Below are 19305 nucleotides of genomic sequence, written 5' to 3' on the forward strand. Positions count from 1 at the left end.
CACTAACAGCGCCTTTCAAGGCAGGTGAAACTGCTGACCTAGAAAATGTACAGAGAACCTTCACGGCGCGCATAACTGCGATAAAACACCTAAATTACTGGGAGCGCTTGAAGTTCCTGAACCTGTACTCCCTGGAACGCAGGCGGGAGAGATATATGATTATATACACCTGGAAAATCCTAGAGGGACTAGTACCAAACTTGCACACGAAAATCACTCTCTACGAAAGCAAAAGACTCGGCAGACGATGCAACATCCCCCCAATGGAAAGCAGGGGTGTCACTAGCACGCTAAGAAACAACAAAATAAAGTGTCGGGCCCAAGACTGTTCAACTGCCTCCCAGCATACATAAGGGGGATTACCAATAGACCCCTGGCTGTCTTCAAGCAGGCACTGGACAAGCACCTAAAGTCGGTACTTGACCAACCGGGCTGTGGCTCGTACGTTGGACTGCGTGCAGCCAGCAGTAGCAGCCTGGTTGATCAGGCCCTGATCCACCATGGCCGCGGGGGCGTTGACCCCCGGAACTCTCTCCAGGTAATAAACTGAGAACATGTATATCGAGAGAGGTGCATCTCAGTTTATATACAATTAATTTTATAACCTTACTCTTTTCAGACACTCAAGAATTATTGGTGTTAGTTTACAAGCGAATTTCAACTTTAAACTCACGTGTAGTCGACAGACGTTGAATCTGACAACTGAATATATAACTTGTGTGCCTATCCCCGTGCAAGTGATAACAGGCTCCAATTCTGCTGATGTATCGTCTACACTCATCTTGTGTTTGTGAATCACCTTCAGGAATGATAACAGAGCGTCGTACGACTGAGTAGGCTATGTAAGATAACTCTTCACACTATAACTTGTCTTATATTATCTGATACTAATCTGCTACAATATATATTGCATCATCATAATAATGGTATATAATACCAACAATTTGATGAGTAGGACACATGTGTAACAGTTACGTATCCTTATTGCTGAAATATTTCGCCTCCACGACTAAAGAAGCCTGTAATATAGGCAAGACGTTTTGCTAAGATATCTAACTTACGTGTTTTATCAGTGTGTAGCGTCTTCACTACCACTGAATGTCAATCATGCGACTCACTTAAATGACACTTAAATGCTGTCAGAGCGACCGTTAACCTAGGAATAAGGAGGGGAAAGGTGCCTTGATCCAAGGGATTAGACCTACTTTCTCATATCGAATTCGATTGTCTTCCATTACCAGACCTTTATGGCCCCCTAAAGTCATAAAAAAATATATTATTAATAACCCCAAAATGGGAATGATGTTACTCGGTAGGGAAAAAAAAATCGCTAGGTCGAATATATTCGGAAGACCAAAACAACCTAATACTTTGAAACTTGACGATGAAATTGAGTTAGCGAGTGAAGATATGTGGAGGCGTTATCTTCCAACAATGTCCTGATCATACAACAACTGACAATGCAGGTTAAAGGTGGTTGTGGTATCAGTGGCACCACATCATCTAACCTCTGATCTGCTGTCACCTTTATCTGTACTATGGATGAGCTGAAAGGAAGCGACAGGTGACAGGAGCTACAAGAAGTGTGCAGACATCACAGTTCGAATGACTGTCCTGTACAACAACTGAATATGCTGAATGTTGAAAACAGTAAAACAACTAAAACTGCACACAAGTGTCCCCAATATCTTACTGCCAATTTTGTTAAGGCCGGGAACCATTAGAATTATAGAACTAGGGGAAGGAAGAACAACTTTGCAGTACCTAGAGTCAGTGGTCAGGCTTCAAACACCTTTTTATGTACTGCAATAAAAGAGTGGAATAGACTGCCTGCACATGTCAAAGCCTGTCATAGCATGAACCAGTTCAAGTAGAGAGCCAAACTGTACCTTATGAACAAGGCTACAGAAAGGGAGAAGAGTGACTTTATAATCTGATCCTGTCTTTAATGTCAATGAGTTTTACCTCTCCCCTAGTATATCTCCTATTGTAACTGCTTTTATATAGTTAAGATACCTGTTTTTAACTTTTCAATAAATAATACTTATCACAAGGACCCCAATGGAAATAAGTCACTTTGACTTTTTTGGGTTATCCTAGGTTCTCTACAAATATGCTGCTATGTATGATAATCTATGTAACTGTATCTGGGTATACCTAAATAAACTTACTTATTACCATGCCTGCCCATCCTTAGATTGCAGGCACTGTACTTCCACCTCCCGGACTCTCAAAGTTTGGATTTGTGTAACTATATATTAACATCTTGAGATTGTTGGCGTAAGTATGGAAATGAGACAGAACTGAGCTAATGATACTTGTTACAAAACGTTTCCTGTAATTAATGCATTGAACTGTACACAAGTGTCTTTTTCCCACACACTACTATGCATAGAACGGCCATGGAGATCAGTATGGCTAATTTTTTTAATCGTCGCCCCCCTTCCCCATTTATTACACTCCTTTCGTCTCTCTATACACTACTGGCTTTCCTTGATTTGCCTCACCTTTATTTTCACTCTGCATAAGATGGAAGGTTCCAACGATTCATATTTGCTCCTCCCTACTTCCATGTGCGGAAGCTAATTTACCTACTGCAACTTCTTCACATTCTCATGTTGCAGTGTACACTGATGGTTCTCAGTCCCCTGGTGTTAGGTATGCAGCTGTTTTTCGTTAGAAAATCATTCAAGGTCATTCACTTAAATCAGTCAGTGTTTTCACAGCAAAGTTATATGCAAAGATCAAGAGAGTACAGGTAAGACCCCGTGTAGGGTGATCTGGGAAGACGGAATAGGCGAAGAATAGCGGTGGAGAGGTGTCCACAGTCGAAGAAAAAGAGCCAGGGCTTAATCCATCTGCTAGGCGCTCGTGGGACGAACTTGGAGAAAATAGGAAGGGCAAACGGTATGCATCGGTTTCGTGGTAGTTGAGGTCTTGAGTCTTGAAAAGCCGGCAGTTTCTAGGTCGCAGGAGAAGGTAGAGCGGTAGAAATATCAGAGGGCAGCACACAGGTGAGAGTTATTGGAGTAATTGAGGAGGCAAATTTGCAGTGGAGCCATTTTCAAATTTTTTGAAGCTGCTTCTGGAGACCTGGAATTTACCTGGAGAGAGTTACGGGGATCAAAGCCCCCGTGGCCCGGTCTGTGACCAGGCCTCATGGTGGATCAGGGCCTGATGAACCAGACTGTTACTGCTGGCTGCATGCAGTCCACGTACGAACCACAGCCCGGCTGGTCAGGTACCGACTTTAGGTGCTTGTCCAGTGCCTGCTTGAAGACAGCCAGAGGTCTATTGGTAATCCCCTTTATGTATGCTGGGAGGCAGTTGAACAGTCTTGGGCCCCTGACACTTATTGTGTTGTCTCTTAACGTGCTAGTGACACCCCTGCTTTTCATTGGGGGAATGTTGCATCGTCTGTCGAGTCTTGATATAGTTTAGTCTTGTTACTGAAGGTGAAACGTATTGGCTTGATGAACTCAAAACTTTGGGTGAGTGTGAAGTGAAGAGGTGATTCGCAGGCATACTTGACTGTTCCAGCACCACCAGTTGCACATATGTCTAATTTTCAAAACTTTTTATCCTTGATGGTATGATTATAGGAGTAGCAGGGTCCAACAGTGGGAAACGTGTGTGAAACGTTCAGAGAGAGCTTGGGCAGCCATGGAGACGTTTGAAAATGTGATCTTAAGCATAGATGAGGTGTTAGGGATCTTGGAGATGCTGTCTACCGAGGCCCAGGTGTTTTGTTCCTCGATAGACATCTTCAGGGCTTCAGTGAAAGGTGACGATCTTGTCCAGTCTTTTCACAAAGACCGAACAAATCGCCTTCAAAAATGGAGGCGGGGATATGGTGAATTGTTGTGTTTGTAGGGTCTTGACTGAAGAGTCGTCCATTAGTTTTGAAGCTTCAGTGTCGTCTGTGCAGACGACACTGAAGGAGTACTTCAGAGAGTGGAATGCAGGTCCTAACGGTGGTAGCTAAAGCTAGCTTCGAGGAGTCATTGATTACTCCATTCACAGGCTTGATTTTCACACGATGCGACAGCATTGTAAGAAAGGTGGCGGCGCCTGTAGAATATAAATTCCCCTCCCAACGGGACTCGAAGGGAGACTTCTTGAGTGTAGAGCAACTGTGTCTAGCCAGTAGCAAGGTCAGCAGTGGAATGCCTCTTTTTAAAAGTTATATGCAATTTTCACTACTATCATGTACATTGCATCCATGTCTACCTCGTCATTTGTGGCTGTTTCAAATTCCCAAAGTGCATCACAGGTTATCCAGAAAGTCAGCTTTCCTCATACCATCGTCGTTTCATTTCTAGCAAGCAGAAAATATTTTGGTGGGTCCCGGGACACACTGATGTTCGAGATAATGAACAGGCAGACACAACAGCTCAGTCAGCTATTCATATTCTCCCAATTTCCTACAGGGTATTCCATTCTCTACTTTTTAGTGATCTCTCGCCAACTTCGCCACCTCTGGCAACAGTGTTGGTCAAAATATCACCACAATAAATCGTTTTCTACCAAATCATGTTTGGGATTCTTTCGAGTTTTCTACATCTGTCGTGTCTTGGAGACTATACTCTGCTTACGAATCGGTCATACTCGACTCACTCTTCAGTGCTTCAGTGGAGAGAGAGGTGACGATCTTCTCCAGTCTTTTCACAAAGACCGAACAAATCCCCTTCAAGAATGGAGACGGGGATATGGTGAATTGTTGTGTTTGTAGGGTCTTGACTGAAGCCTAACACCACTCTGTGAGGACTGTCAGATTGCTATGTCAGTCCACCATATCTTAATTAATAAACTACCCTATCAGAGGGTATCCAGGATTCACATATGATATCTCTGACTCCCCAAAACACCCTGACTCCTAGCTTAAGGTCCCACCTTTACAGCAACTTTGAAGTGGGTTTTACTCTTCCCTACTCCAGCTAACCTCTACCCTTGCACACTCCGGCCCCTCACTCCCTATTAGGTTAGTCAAGATTTGTCAAGAAACAGGACAAGTGTTTCCTAACGCAGATGATGCTCTGCTGGAGTGTCTGGTCAAATGACCGAGGGCTTCCGTTGGCTTACCGGTCCACCCCTTTTAAAATTAAGGTTATAATTATAACCATTATTAGACTTACTCCCTCGTACCCGTCACACTTTCCTTCTCTTGCACATCCCTCCCTGCAGCGCTGTGATCGCTTTTGGATCATACGAAGCTTTACTTGATTATATTATATTTATTACAAAGCAACCAAACAAAAACAATTTTTTTTTCTAGTTAAGTCAAAAATTGCGATTAACTTATTTATATAAAATTTAACATTAAATTTGACTACGCTCAAGAAACTAGCATTCACACCATGCCTGGGGCATAGGAGGTAATCAGATTTCACATGAAGTTAATGCCAGTGTCTTGGAGCAAGAACCTTTCCCCATGACTGTAATCAGGGGATCACTAAACCCCTAGGGGTCATATTGGTCCCATGGTGTAATGGTTAGCACCTTGGACTTTGAATCCAGAGGTCAGAGTTTGAATATCGGTAGAACCTCAGATGGTTAGGTCCTGTAGCTCAGTTAGTAATGCTCTGGCCTCACACATTTAGTGTCTGTGGTTCAGTCCCAGACAAGGGTAGAAACGTCGGGCATGCTTCCTTACACCGCTGTCCCTGTTTACCTAGCAGTAAGTAGGTAGGTACCTGGGCATTAATTGACTGGTGTAGGTGGCATCCTGGGGAAACAAGGTTGAAGGACCCTCACTGGAAATAAGAAGACAGTCCTCGATGACGCACTGACTTTCTTGGGTTATTCTGGGTGGCTAACCCTCCGAGTTAAAAATCCGAATTAGAAGCAGTCAGGGTTTATTCAAGAGGAGAATTAGATCCACATCCCCGGATAAAAAGCCTCTCATCAGTATCAAGGCATCACCTTGAATGCAATACAGTTCTCTATTTGAAATTAATTCATATACAGAACATACAGTAACGTGAAGGTCCATATTATTATTATTATTATAATCAAAAAGAAGTGCTAAGCCACAAGGGCTATACAGCGCTGCAGGGTAGGGAAGGAAGCGAGGGTATTGGGCGGTAGAAGGGGGAAGGAATGATCAGTAGGTTACAGAAAACAGCGGGGCAGGGGATAGTGCAGGGGTAGAGGGCAGCAAGAGATTGAGGTAGAAAGGGCTGAAGGTATCATCAGAGTTTGTGAAGTAAGTCAATTGTTGTCAAAAAGTCAATGAGAGAGTACGGATGAAAGGTGGGTCCATCAGCGAGAAGGGAAGGTAAAGAGAGAGCAGCGGAGCGATGACGTTGGAGGTATATTCTGCATGCTCGTTGATAAAGTGGGCAGTCTAATAGAATGTGGCTAACCGATAATGGAACCTGACAATTCTCACAGAGAAGAGCAGGGCACCTCTCCGTGAGATAACCATGAGTAAGACGAGTAAGGCCAATGCGAAGATGGGAGAGAGTAGTCTCCCAACCTGGACGCTGGTGGCAAGAAGACGGCCAGTAACCTATACTCGCTTTAATAGATTGAAGTTTGTTACCGAGCAGAGTAGACCAACGTTGTTGCCAATGGGTGTGAAGGTGGGTAGCTATTCTAGCAAAATAGTCCGTAAATGGAACACCTCTATATGAAACTGGTAGGTCATGTACTGCTGACCGCGCAGCAGTGTCTGCCTGTTCATTGCCCTGTACGTCAACATGACCAGGGACCCAACAAAAAACAATATCTTTATGCTTGGAAGAGATGCGGCGTAGCCAAAGTTGGATACGGAGGACTAAGGGGTGAGGTGTATCAAATTTCTGTATAGCCTGTAAAGCACTAAGGGAGTCTGAGACAACCACAAATCATGACACAGGCATAGATGCAATATGGATAAGTGCTGAAAGAATGGCATACAATTTAACAGTAAAAATGCTAGCCAAAGATAGTAAATGCCCTCGTACGACGCTGTCCGGAAACACTGCTTCGAATCCTACGCCGTCAGAAGACTTAGAGCCATCTGTGTACACTGCAATGGCATGAGAATGAGAGTGGAAGTGGTCAAGAAAAAGAGAGCAGGAAGCTACCATAGACAGTTGGGCTTTCGAGCAAGGGAGTGAGAAAGAACAGACTCGAACAGCTGGAACTTCCCAGGGGGGTAGGGAAAAGGGAGATGCTACATGAACATAGAGAGGTGGTAATTGAAGAGAAGACAAGAGCGAATGTAGGTGAAGGGAGAAGGGACGGAGCAAACGGGCGGCGAACAAATAAAGAATGTCTACTAATATCGGTGACTATTCTATAAATGGAAGGATTGTGGAGATCATGAGAGCGTACATAGTAGCGAAGGCAATGGGCATCACGGTGAATGGATAAGGATGGAACGTTCGCTTCTGCATAGAGGCTCTCAACAGGGGAAGAGTGAAAAGCACCAAGGCATAAACGTAATCCTTGGTGATGAATGGGGTTAAGGCTAGAGAGAGTAGCAGAAGAGGCCGCTGAATAGATCTGGTCACCATAATCAAGTTTCGATAAAATGAGGGCAGAATGTAGGCGAAGGAGAGTTCGACGATCAGCTCCCCATGAAAGATGAGCAAGGGTTTTAAGAAACTTCAGCCAGCTGTGACAAGTTGCCTTCAAAGAGGTAATGTGAGGTTTCCAGGATAACCTACGGTCAAAGAAGAGGCCTAGAATCCTGACTGTATCACATTCAGGGATACGGGAGCCATAGAGGTACAAAGGATGATCGGAGATGACAGAGCGTCTAGTGAAAGTAATTTGGTGAGTTTTGGTACTGGGAAATTTAAACCCATGTGTGGTGGCCCAATTGGAAACACGGTCGACTGCATGTTGGAGAGAAACTGTAATGAGGTGACAGTCAGCGCCTGCACATGCAATAGCAAAGTCATCAACATAGACAGATGACCAAATATTTGATGGAAGACTAGAGGCCAAATCATTTATAGCAAGGAGAAAAAGTGTTGTGCTCAGAACACATCCCTGGGGGACACCTTCAGCTTGGATAAAGTCCGGGGAGAGCACATTATTAACCCGAACATGGAAATGTCTGTCAGTTAAAAAGTTCTTAAGGAAGGGTGGTAGATTGCCTCGAAGGCCTAAGGAATGGGCTTGGGCCAAAATATTATACCTCCAAGTTGTGTCATATGTCTTCTCAAGGTCAAAAAATATGGCAATAACTGAGTGGTTATTCGCAAAGGCATTACAAACATATGTATCCAAGCATAGTAAGGGGTCTATGGTAGAACGGCCCTTACGAAAGCCATATTGACGAGTGGAGAGACTGTTTTGTGTGTCTAAATACCACACTAAACGTCTATTTACCAGGCATTCCATCACTTTGCAAACTGCACTGGTAAGAGCAATGGGACGATAGTGGGAGGCTTCATGTCCCATAGTACCCGGTTTGTGGAAAGGGAGAACAATGGCAGATTTCCACAGCTGTGGAAGAACTCCCTGTGACCAAATAAGATTGAAAAGGCATAATAGGACTGCAAGGGCTGACTGATGTAAATGTTGTAGCATATGAATATGAATGTCGTTGGGCCCAGCTGCCAATGATCGGCAAGCTGAGAGTGTTGCCTCCAGTTCCTGAAGTGTAAAAGGCACATTATACTGTTCTTCTCTGAGAGAAGAAAAGTCCAAGGGTGCTAACTCTCTGGCAGACTTTGAGGAAAGAAACGAGGGGCATAGATGGAGCCCCTGAGAAATACGGACCAGATGATTGCCAATTTCATTGGCAACATCTAGTGGGTTTGCTATATCAACACCGGCAACCCGCAGAACAGGAGCTGGGTCAGGAAAATATTTACCACTCAGTTTTCGTACTTTTTTCCAGACTGCACTCATAGAGGAAGCAGAGGTGATGGTGGAGACATAATCTCACCAGCAAGTGCGTTTAGCGTCACAGATGACACAGCGAGCGATCGCACGCTTCTGCTTAAAATCAAGAAGTCTCTCCGTGGTTCTATTGTACCGGTACCTGCCCCACGCAGTGCGTTTTAAACTTACCGCATGAGCACAAGCAGGAGACCACCAAGGTACGCATTTCTGAGAATGCCTGCCCGAAGTTTGGGGTATAGAATGAGAAGCTGCGGTTAAAACAGAGGACGAGAAGAGGTGTAAAAGCTCATCAATGGAGGACGAAGAAGGAACCTCACTAAAAACAGTTAGTTGTGAGTAAAGGTTCCAATTTGCCTGATCAAATTGCCAGCATGGGTTACGAAGAGGTGGTGAATATGAAGGGGAAGTAAGAATGATTGGGAAATGAGTGCTGTCATGTAAATCCGGGAGAACAGACCAGGTGAAGTCTAATGCGGCGGAGGAAGAGCAGACTGAGAGATCAATGTAAGAGAGAGCATGAGTCCGAGGATCAAAATGGGTGCGAGTACCTGTATTTAAAACATGGAGGGGGTGGGTAGCAAGAAAAGCCTCTAACTGAATGCCATGGGAATCACAGTGAGCCCCTCCCCCAGAGGAAATGATGGGCATTAAAATTGCCAAGTAACAGAAGTGGTGGCGGTAATGACGAAATAAGAAAGGCAATATCTGGGATAGATAATGCCCGAGAAGGAGAGAGATACAAAGAACAGAGTGTATACCACCTATGCAAGTGGATACAGGCTGCTGTGTAATGCAGCGAAGTACGAACAAATAGCTGATGGTATGGAATATCAGTGTGTAGAAGAAGGGCACTTTCATTACCTGGAGTTTACCTGGAGAGAGTTCCGGGGCTCAACGCCCCCGCGGCCCGGTCTGTGACCAGGCCTCCTGGTGGATCAGAGCCTGATCAACCAGGCTGTTACTGCTGGCTGCACGCAAACTAACGTACGAGCCACAGCCCGGCTGGTCAGGAACCGACTTTAGGTGGTTGTCCAGTGCCAGCTTGAAGACTGCCAGGGGTCTGTTGGTAATCCCCCTTATGTATGCTGGGAGGCAGTTGAACAGTCTCGGGCCCCTGACACTTATTGTATGGTCTCTTAACGTGCTAGTGACACCCCTGCTTTTCATTGGGGGGATGTTGCATCGTCTGCCAAGTCTTTTGCTTTCGTAGTGAGTGATTTTTGATTTTTGTGTGCAAGTTCGGTACTAGTCTCTCTAGGATTTTCCAGGTGTATATAATCATGTATCTCTCCCGCCTGCGTTCCAGGGAATACAGGTTTAGGAACCTCAAGCGCTCCCAGTAATTGAGGTGTTTTATCTCTGTTATGCGCGCCGTGAAGGTTCTCTGTACATTTTCTAGGTCAGCAATTTCACCTGCCTTGAAAGGTGCTGTTAGTGTGCAGCAATATTCCAGCCTAGATAGAACAAGTGACCTGAAGAGTGTCATCATGGGCTTGGCCTCCCTAGTTTTGAAGGTTCTCATTATCCATCCTGTCATTTTTCTAGCAGATGCGATTGATACAATGTTATGGTCCTTGAAGGTGAGATCCTCAAACATGATCACTCCCAGGTCTTTGACGTTGGTGTTTCGCTCTATTTTGTGGCCAGAATTTGTTTTGTACTCTGATGAAGATTTAATTTCCTCGTGTTTACCATATCTGAGTAATTGAAATTTCTCATCGTTGAACTTCATATTGTTTTCTGCAGCCCACTGAAAGATTTGGTTGATGTCCACCTGGAGCCTTGCATTAAAGGTCCCATCAGGAAAAGGATCTGAAGAATACAATAAATTATAGCCTGAGATAGGATAAATAACGGCAGAGTGTAATTTTGGTTCCTGTAAGCAAACGCCAACGGGAAAACTGGGAGAGCAACATCTGAAGCTCACCCTGATTACCCGAGGCCGCGAATATTCCACTGTAAATAGGCCATGATTGGCAACAATAAAGATACCTGAAATCCGCAGGTAAGGGTACCTACGGACTAGTGAAGTTAGAAAAGTCCACATGCGGTGGCAAAGGAAAACATTCAAGTAGCGAAGGAACGGTGCGTTGTGAAGAAAGGAGTTGCGCAGATGGAGAAGAGGAAAGAGAAGGAACAGAGGGTGGATCAGTGTCCATTGATGGTTTGGTCTCCGCAATATATTCAGAGATTGCTTCAAGTGTTTCAGAGTTCAGAGACGTCGTATGGGAGACAATATTGGAGATGGAAGGAGGCAGAGTTTGAGTAAAGATCGGAGCTGTAATGGACTGTACCAAGGTAGGGGGGGTGAAAGGGTGGAGGGAACTGGAGAAGTGTGGGAGGGGACAGAAGAGGCAGAAACCTGGGAGGTGGCAGAGGAAGAAACATGGGAGGGGACAGGGGAGGAAGGCACAGTACGAGGAGGAGAATGAACCTCCACACTTGTAACAGAGCCAGTGAAAGGGGAAGACTCAGGTACAGAGACTGGGAAGGTAAAATGTGGAGGTGGATGAAGAGAAGGAGAGGTTAAAGGAGATTTTTTGGGTCTCTGAGAAGTAGAGGGATGATTGGGAGGTGTCGTACGAGGTCTTGTCGATACCGGGGTTTGTGAGGGAGGACACAAAGAAGCGAGGACAGACTGAGGAGTTGAAGTAGGGACGTCTGAGCCCAGGACAGCAAAAGAATTAGATACAGGAGTGACTATGGGACTGGCAACCGCAGAGGAGGCTGCAGAAGATGTGACCCCAGAAGTGGGGGGACACTTTGAAACACGAGAATAAGAAACACGGGGCAGTCTCCCTTGGAGGTGGAGATGAGAAACTGCCATGGCATAAGGGAGACCTTCTGCCTCTTTGAGGCAACGAATTTCCCGCTCAGTTAAGTAGACTTGGCAACGGCGAGAGTATGAAGGGTGAGCCTCATGACAATTGAGGCAAGAGGGAGTTCAACTGCAAGATGTATTAGAATGGTCATCGGCACCACAGACTGGGCATTCAGCTATAGATCTGCAATATTTTGCTGGGTGGCCAAATTGCCAGCAATTCCTACACTGTTGTGGTGTAGGGATCACCTTCCGAACTTTTAACCGATGTCCTGCTACATAAACAGAGGATGGGAGTTCACGGCTGTCAAAAGTTAAACGAGCCACATTGCAAGGGTATCGTCTTCACCCGCAGGCAGGAAGAACATAAGTGTCTACCTGATGTTCTAATGAGTCTGTTAATATTACCACCTCTAGTGAAGATGATGGCATTTTTAATACACAAGCAACTACGCAGAAGTTCCCTCCTCCCCTTGACGAGTCCAGCAGGAATAGTGTGGATACCAAACATGACATTACTTGCAGGCGTTCAGACCTCAGTACACGATCGAAGTGCAAGAAATAATGGGGATTACAATTTTCCAACTTAATGTTCAACATTTCTTTAATAACCGTTACCTCCTTGAGGTTGAACTACATAATTACAATCCCGATGTTATACTCTTGAACGAGACAGCTGCAAGAGTTGATCAACATATTAAATTAAGTGGTTACTCTACTGTGGAGAAATCGAGAGGACCCTTTAGTGGTGTAGCCATTTTAGTTAAATTAGGCTATACATTTAAAAATATTCATGTTGATGAAGATAACATTCTTGCAATAGAAATGACAACGTCTCATGGACAACTAGTGATAGGAACTGGATATTTTCCCCCGATACAACAATATATAGAGTCAATTCCTCTACATAGGATATTAAGCAGAAATATTCCAACAATTCTAGCGGGAGATTTTAATGCTCATCACCCTGCCCTCTTCAACTGTGGAGCTGGTATTCCACTGGGTGACTTAAAAGGAAAACAACTATTTAATATCATGACAGCTAGAAATTTGTCATTTCAAGGCCCATTCTTTAAATCGTACATTGGACCTCATCCAGGAACACCAGATATAGTACTGACAAACAGAGACTGTGACATCTTTCACTGTCGTATATCTCCTGGTGGAAACGTAGGATCTGACCATATCCCTGTTATAATACAACTACAAACTTCTCCATTTAGAATACCTGTAACTCCTAAACCCAATCTTAACACCCTAGGATTTGACCCTTTCAGGGCATTTCTGGGTGAGGATGAAATTGTGTCATTGGAAAATCTACCTTCCACTCCAATTGATGATGCAATCAGGTCCCTGCATAATAGAATAATTGAAGCTACTAATGCAACTTCTCAATTAGCTTCCACAAAGATATACCAACAATACAAACCTACTAGGAAAATTAGAGACAATTTTAGAAATTATCAAGCAGAATGTCGAAGGCATCTTCAAACGCGACAACCACCAGTAGCTACACTGCACCGATTAAGGCAAGAATTAATTAACATGATTAATCATCACAAACGAGACTTATGGAAATTACTAGTTCTTCAAGCTAATCGGTATAAACGTGAACCAGCAAAATTTTGGAGTAAGATCCGACAACTTTTAAGGGCAAAGCACAAGGCTCCTAACTACCTAGTTCATACCTTCACTGATGAGGATGATGAAGATGTTGAAATTAAACTTGACGATCCACAGGACCAGGCTAATTTGATGGGTGATGTATGGGAGAAAATTCTCTCCCACAATAACAGTCGTCAATTTAACAATAATCGTTATCAGTTGGTAAATGAATGGAGAGATGAGAACTTGGATGATCTACAACCACTACCTTCCATCGATACTTCAACTCTTGAAGATACCCACCCACTTACTAGACCTATTACATTACTAGAGATGAGTCAGGTTATTGGAAGAATGCGAAATAGAGCCCCTGGCCTCTCTGGAATAACAATGAAACAAATAAAGTTCCTACCCAGAAATTGTAAACAGTCTTTGGTAAATATCTTTAATGCCATCTTGGCCTCAGGACATTTTCCAGTGGTTTTTAAGACTGCTAGGATGATCTTTCTTGGTAAGCCCAATAAAGACATCCACCAACCTGGGAACTATAGACCTATATCTTTACTTGAAGTCACTGGAAAAGTTCTTGAGAAGGTCATTTCCAACAGATTGAACTACTATATGGAGTTTAATCACTTTTTTACTGAAAAACAATTTGGCTTTAGAACACATAGAGGTACCAATCATGCAATAAATGTTATTTTCGATAATGTAGCAAGTCTAAAACATCAGGGCAATCTTGCCTTAATTGCCACCAGAGATGTTCATAAAGCTTTTGATAGCTTATGGCATGATGGCCTTATATACAAACTCATTGACCTACCAGACCATAACTGGACTTTTCTCAAAATAATATATAATTTCTTAACTCAAAGAAAAATCATTCCCACCTTTCATGGCAGGTCGACAGAGCCTTTTATACCGACAGCTGGTGTCCCACAAGGTTCTTGTCTCAGTCCAATTCTGTTCAACATTTATGTGAATGACCTTCCTCAACCAGAGTTTAATGATACAATTGTGACACAGTTTGCAGATGATGTTATTCATGTCGTCTCATCAACTCCGGTAACAGGAAAATACAAGTATGAGAGAGTCATAGAAAAAATGAATATTGAACTTCGTCGAACATCTAATTGGGAAAAGAAATGGAGAATTACGACTAATCCTGACAAGGTCCTTGTTAGCACGATAGGATGTTTTGCATCAACAATTGAAGATAAAGGGGGTATCTCCATCAGAGGTACACCTGTAGCCATTAGAAACCCTAACAAGATTTTGGGATATGAAATAGACAGGCTGCTCCACTCAACATCTCATGTAACTAAAAAGATCAACATAGCCAAAGCCGGTCTTAGCAGTCTCTTTCGATTCAATCAAGCCCCTCAACATGTCAAAAAACATCTGTATAAAATGATAATAAGACCTATACTCGAATACCCTTGTGTCCCAATGTCATTAACAACAAAGACCAACATGCTCCGGTTACAAAGGGTCCAGAATAGAGCTCTTCGCTTCATTACCGATACCAGGAGGAGAGACAGAGTTAAAATGGCAGATTTACACATACAACAAGATATTACTGCCATAAATGTACGCCTTGACACCCTAAAAAAGAAACAACTCTATACAATGCAAGAACTATACATGCCAGATAGAGAACATCCTATACAGGTGGTAAATACCACGGATTATACCATCAATACTCCTCCTCACAGGACTCAAAGAACGACTCTCCCACAGAGGGTCCGTCGTTTTATTCATAAAGATGATTACCCTCGACCCATGATATTGAGCAACCTCCCTGATGAAGAAGATTGGGTAACACCAGAACCATTCTATGTATACTGAGAAAATCATCGCCCCCAATTAGGGAGACATCTTATATAACAATCTAATGTAAAAATTATGCTATTTACTATGGCTGGACACCACCTGTAAGAAGCCATTGTCACGTAATTCTATAAACTGACCAGAAAATTATTGCCTTCATTGTCGCATAAATATCCGTTGTGCAATCGAAAAAAAAAAAAAGCAATTGCAACTTGTATAATTACTACCAATTCAGAGTCATGTACTTATATATCTGTTATATCTATGTGACTCTGATGGGTTAGTCTTATACCCCTTAAAGAATATCTTATCATTTCACATACACTCTTTAAATTACACCAAAGTGGTTGGGCCACTTACCTTTTATATCCTACCTCTCTCCCCCCTCCCACCCTTTTCCAATATTTCTATCCTTACCCATCCTTCTTCCTTACCCATCTCACCAAAGCTCTGGTCTGGACAAGAACAAGTGGGACCAGAGTTGGTCCGACGTGGGACGGGCTGGCGATTCGAAAATCGCCGCACCATAGAGGGAGAAGCCGGAAGCATAGTCAAGGGAGAGCAGAGGTCAGACAAATCGAAGGAGTCAGTGGAAGCCCCGGTACCTGAAGCGGGTGAGGAAACAGCACCAGCAAGAGGTACGGTGGCCTTAGGAATGTTCCAAAGTGGCCAAAAGATGAGGCGAGGTCAGAACGGGGTGCGGTAACAATAAGGGGCCTGGGGGTAGCGGGGTCATGGATCGGGTACTCCATGGTTAGGTTACTTCTTTCTTTTTGTTTTTAAGAAAAGAAAGAAAAGAAAATTAAAATAAAAAAAAGAATAAAAAAAGGGGGGACCGGGGAGGGATAGTTCCTAGGAGGAATGAAAGGGCCAGAAATCTCCCTCCGCGCCCAAGAGGACCTCAGCACGCAAGTAGCAAGTAGCGCAGATGCAGCATGGAACCCATGCCATACCCTACCCATCATGCCAGTAAACCAGGAATCCGGGATAGCAACCTCACATCTGCCGAGCTACCTCGGTGGACAAAAGAGAGGGCGGCCGGATATCTGCCACAAAGCATACCTCCTTCGGCCACCACCGCCGGAATCCGAAAGGTGGCTTCCAGAGATACACCCGTCGCTCAAAAGACACCCAAAGCCACCCTCCAGGATACTGGAGAGGGATCGGGACATCCCCAGGCAATCCAGATTCCATGGCAAACTACGCCACCGCCAAGAACCTCAACGGAATGGGATGGACCCTGGTACCCTTTCCCCTACCCAGGAACTAGCACGCCTGTGGGAAAAATCCCAAAGGCCAAAAAAAGAAGGGCAAAAGGGAGGGGTGGGGAGGAGGAGGAGGAAAGGAAAAAGGGGAGGATGGGATAGGGAAGGGGGGATTGGGGGGTAATTAGGTTCGGTCTGAGGAAGGAGACCAACAGGTCTAATTCCTCAGACCAAGAGCCTCTTCACCACGCCAAGGAGCCCCCCTTGAAGAGGTGAAGGTCCATAGAATACACAGCATTTCAGGTATAACTTAAACTAGTTTTAAGATCTGCAAAGTTTTATTTTTTAAGGAGTTCATGGCATTGGTATTTTTTAAGTTCATGATATTAACAGGAAATGAAAAAAAGATATAAATGCTGAGAGAAATACATCCGAAACGTCGTCGTAAGCTCCTCTCTTCTATGTGCGGGTTATTGTGTATCGTTCCAGTCACGGTATTGTGCCTTTTTTTTTTTGTTATTTATATCCTGAGTAATTGTATCAAATTACAATTGTATTATAATTGTATCAAAACGGTAAACAAATAAACTCCAAACCATACTATTATAACTTGTATGTATGTTTATAAAAAAAAAAAAAAGATTTTATTTTTTTCTTTGTTGAGTTGATCCTTGTTCCGAGTTGTCTTTGCTTAGTTCTTGGCTGCAGTGAAGGCTGCCCACGTCAGCTCTCCCTCTCCTGTCCAACGAATCTGATGGAAAAACTCCTGTATAATTTTTTTGGGTGTATATTTAAGTTTCTGAAAGCAGAAATAAGGAAAAAACAGTGTCTTGCCAGAGGTAATTATTCGCTGTTGTTTAAGTCTGAAAATGAATAAAACCTTATGTTGTGGACATACATATTATGGAGTGTGGTTATGGGCGAGGGTCGTCTCCTGGTCGTGACCAGGAATAATGATTATTAATATGTATATTGGCCGTTTCCAGAGCCGCATTAAGATTTTGTAGACCCCTGGGCTACAGGTACGGGAGTGGGGCCCTTAGTGATATTTGCAAAAGGAAAAAAATAATCACAACAGTCAGTAGTTCGTAATATACGTGATGTAATAAAGTACTATATTATAAACTTTCAACAGTAACTGGAAACACTTTGTGGAATTTTTTTATAATTTTCCTAAATTCAGCATGTTTACATATGAATAATATAATAATTGTGCATTAAAATGTGACGCTGACTTGACCCTTCAAGAAATTTTGTGTGAAGGAGGGTGAGCAGCGGCTGCAGAGTAATACAGGGGGAAGAGGATGCTATAGTGAATTAATGTGTGAGCATTGGTTGTGGTGAACTCGTCTAGTAATCCAGCATCATCAAGGCCATAATTGAATGGATCGGCCTCAAACTATAATTAATAAGTACTGGAACGTCCCCTGTTGAAGACTAGGAACAGAGAATTTGCGGGGCCTCCAGAATTAGTTGGTGATAGTGGAAATGCTGAGGCATCGTCATGCAGCACATCCAGTATGTATTCAATTAGTCCTTTCATTTAGATTTCTCGCTGGCCAGTAGGATTCTGTATCACGTAAGTGTTAGGGTGTGTTCCACCAGCAATAAGTGTCTTCCTGTGACAAATAGTAAGTTAATGTGTATAAAATTTGTTTTAATGATATGGTTAGGAGAAAACCTTTTAGTCTCTGTAAAAAATAGTCCCGTTAACCATTTCTAACAATCAGGTCCTGAAATCATATGCAGTCCACACTATTTAATAATATACCATTATTGGTATTAATGTTTAATATTGTAATTATTAATTTAATGTCAGATCAAGCTTTTTTGTGAGAGTGGTGGAGTGGGCATCGAAGGAGTGACCTACTGTGACTAAGCCCCACTTACATCACTCAAATTACTTACATGTAACAGTTCAGGTAATACCCTGTACACCTCATGCAGGTAATTTCTCACACTTATCACTCAATCTCTGAGGGCTCTCCAGCTGGCAGAAGCCTCTAGGCTGCAGCCCCTAAAGCCCATGCCTTAATCCGGCCCTGGTCATTTCCCACGGATAGGATGACCAAAAAATAATTCACCATTACTCACTTGCTAGTTATCTTTCTAGTTATCGTCACTCCCCAATAACCCACCAACAGCATCCTTACCTATTTTTCTAAAGATGGATAAAGACAGTATATCCCACCTGCAAAACTCAAATCTGGATAATTGGGTTCCCTGAATTCCTTCATGGATATTACCTTCTTCACACTCCTACAGCACATTCAAGTGCCAAAAAATAAGTTTCCTTCACTCTGACTAAACACGCTAACAAGTAGATGCTGGATGCGCAAGCCTCTACCTATCACAATCTCATTCACACCCGCCTTCCTTCCTCAGACGTCCCTTATACCTCCTATCTATTATCCCCTACCGGTTTGGCGCTCCCCATGAAATGAATAATAGTCTATCTATCCTCAAGAAGTCTAGAGCTCAAATTTTGAGCCCGGCGAAACACTGCCACGTGTCTCTGTACTCCTGCTCTTATCACTTCCACAAAAAAAGTTAGCTACCGGTGGGTTATTCGACTTTTTGTGGGTCGCATCCTAGCAAAAATTGTAATGCAAATGTGAGAAAGTCTAGCCCTGCAAGGGTCACTGTGCAAGAAAACTTCAGACTTGGAAGTGTTCAAATGCTGCGTCATACAAAAGTAACTGCACGATGTGTTACATATCGAATGATAAATTTCAAAAAAATAAATGAGGTGAGGGTACTATAAACAGCAAACGAGTCAGTGATTCAGTGATAAAATCTCAAGAGACTTATCTGAACATACCACAACGAAAGATAAATCACACATTTTATTGGCTTGCTCTTGAAAAGGAAACCGTGGTTACTTTGAATGAATCAGCCTAGAGTTCATATGGGTTAGCTCGAGGCCTTCAAAGGGATGTCTTGCTCCAGATGAAGACTTTTGATTCTAGGAATTTAACTACCCACCTACAGGATGGATAA

General features: G+C 43.3%; 1 protein-coding gene across 1 annotated transcript in view; it reads right to left on the reverse strand.

Moving 5' to 3' along the window:
- The window catches only part of LOC128685101 (uncharacterized), a 74222-nt gene that overhangs the window by 31488 nt on the left and 23429 nt on the right, over window positions 1–19305 (reverse strand). The window lies entirely within an intron of this gene.

This window comes from Cherax quadricarinatus, chromosome 5 (assembly GCF_038502225.1).
Source record: "Cherax quadricarinatus isolate ZL_2023a chromosome 5, ASM3850222v1, whole genome shotgun sequence".
NCBI lineage: Eukaryota > Metazoa > Arthropoda > Malacostraca > Decapoda > Parastacidae > Cherax > Cherax quadricarinatus.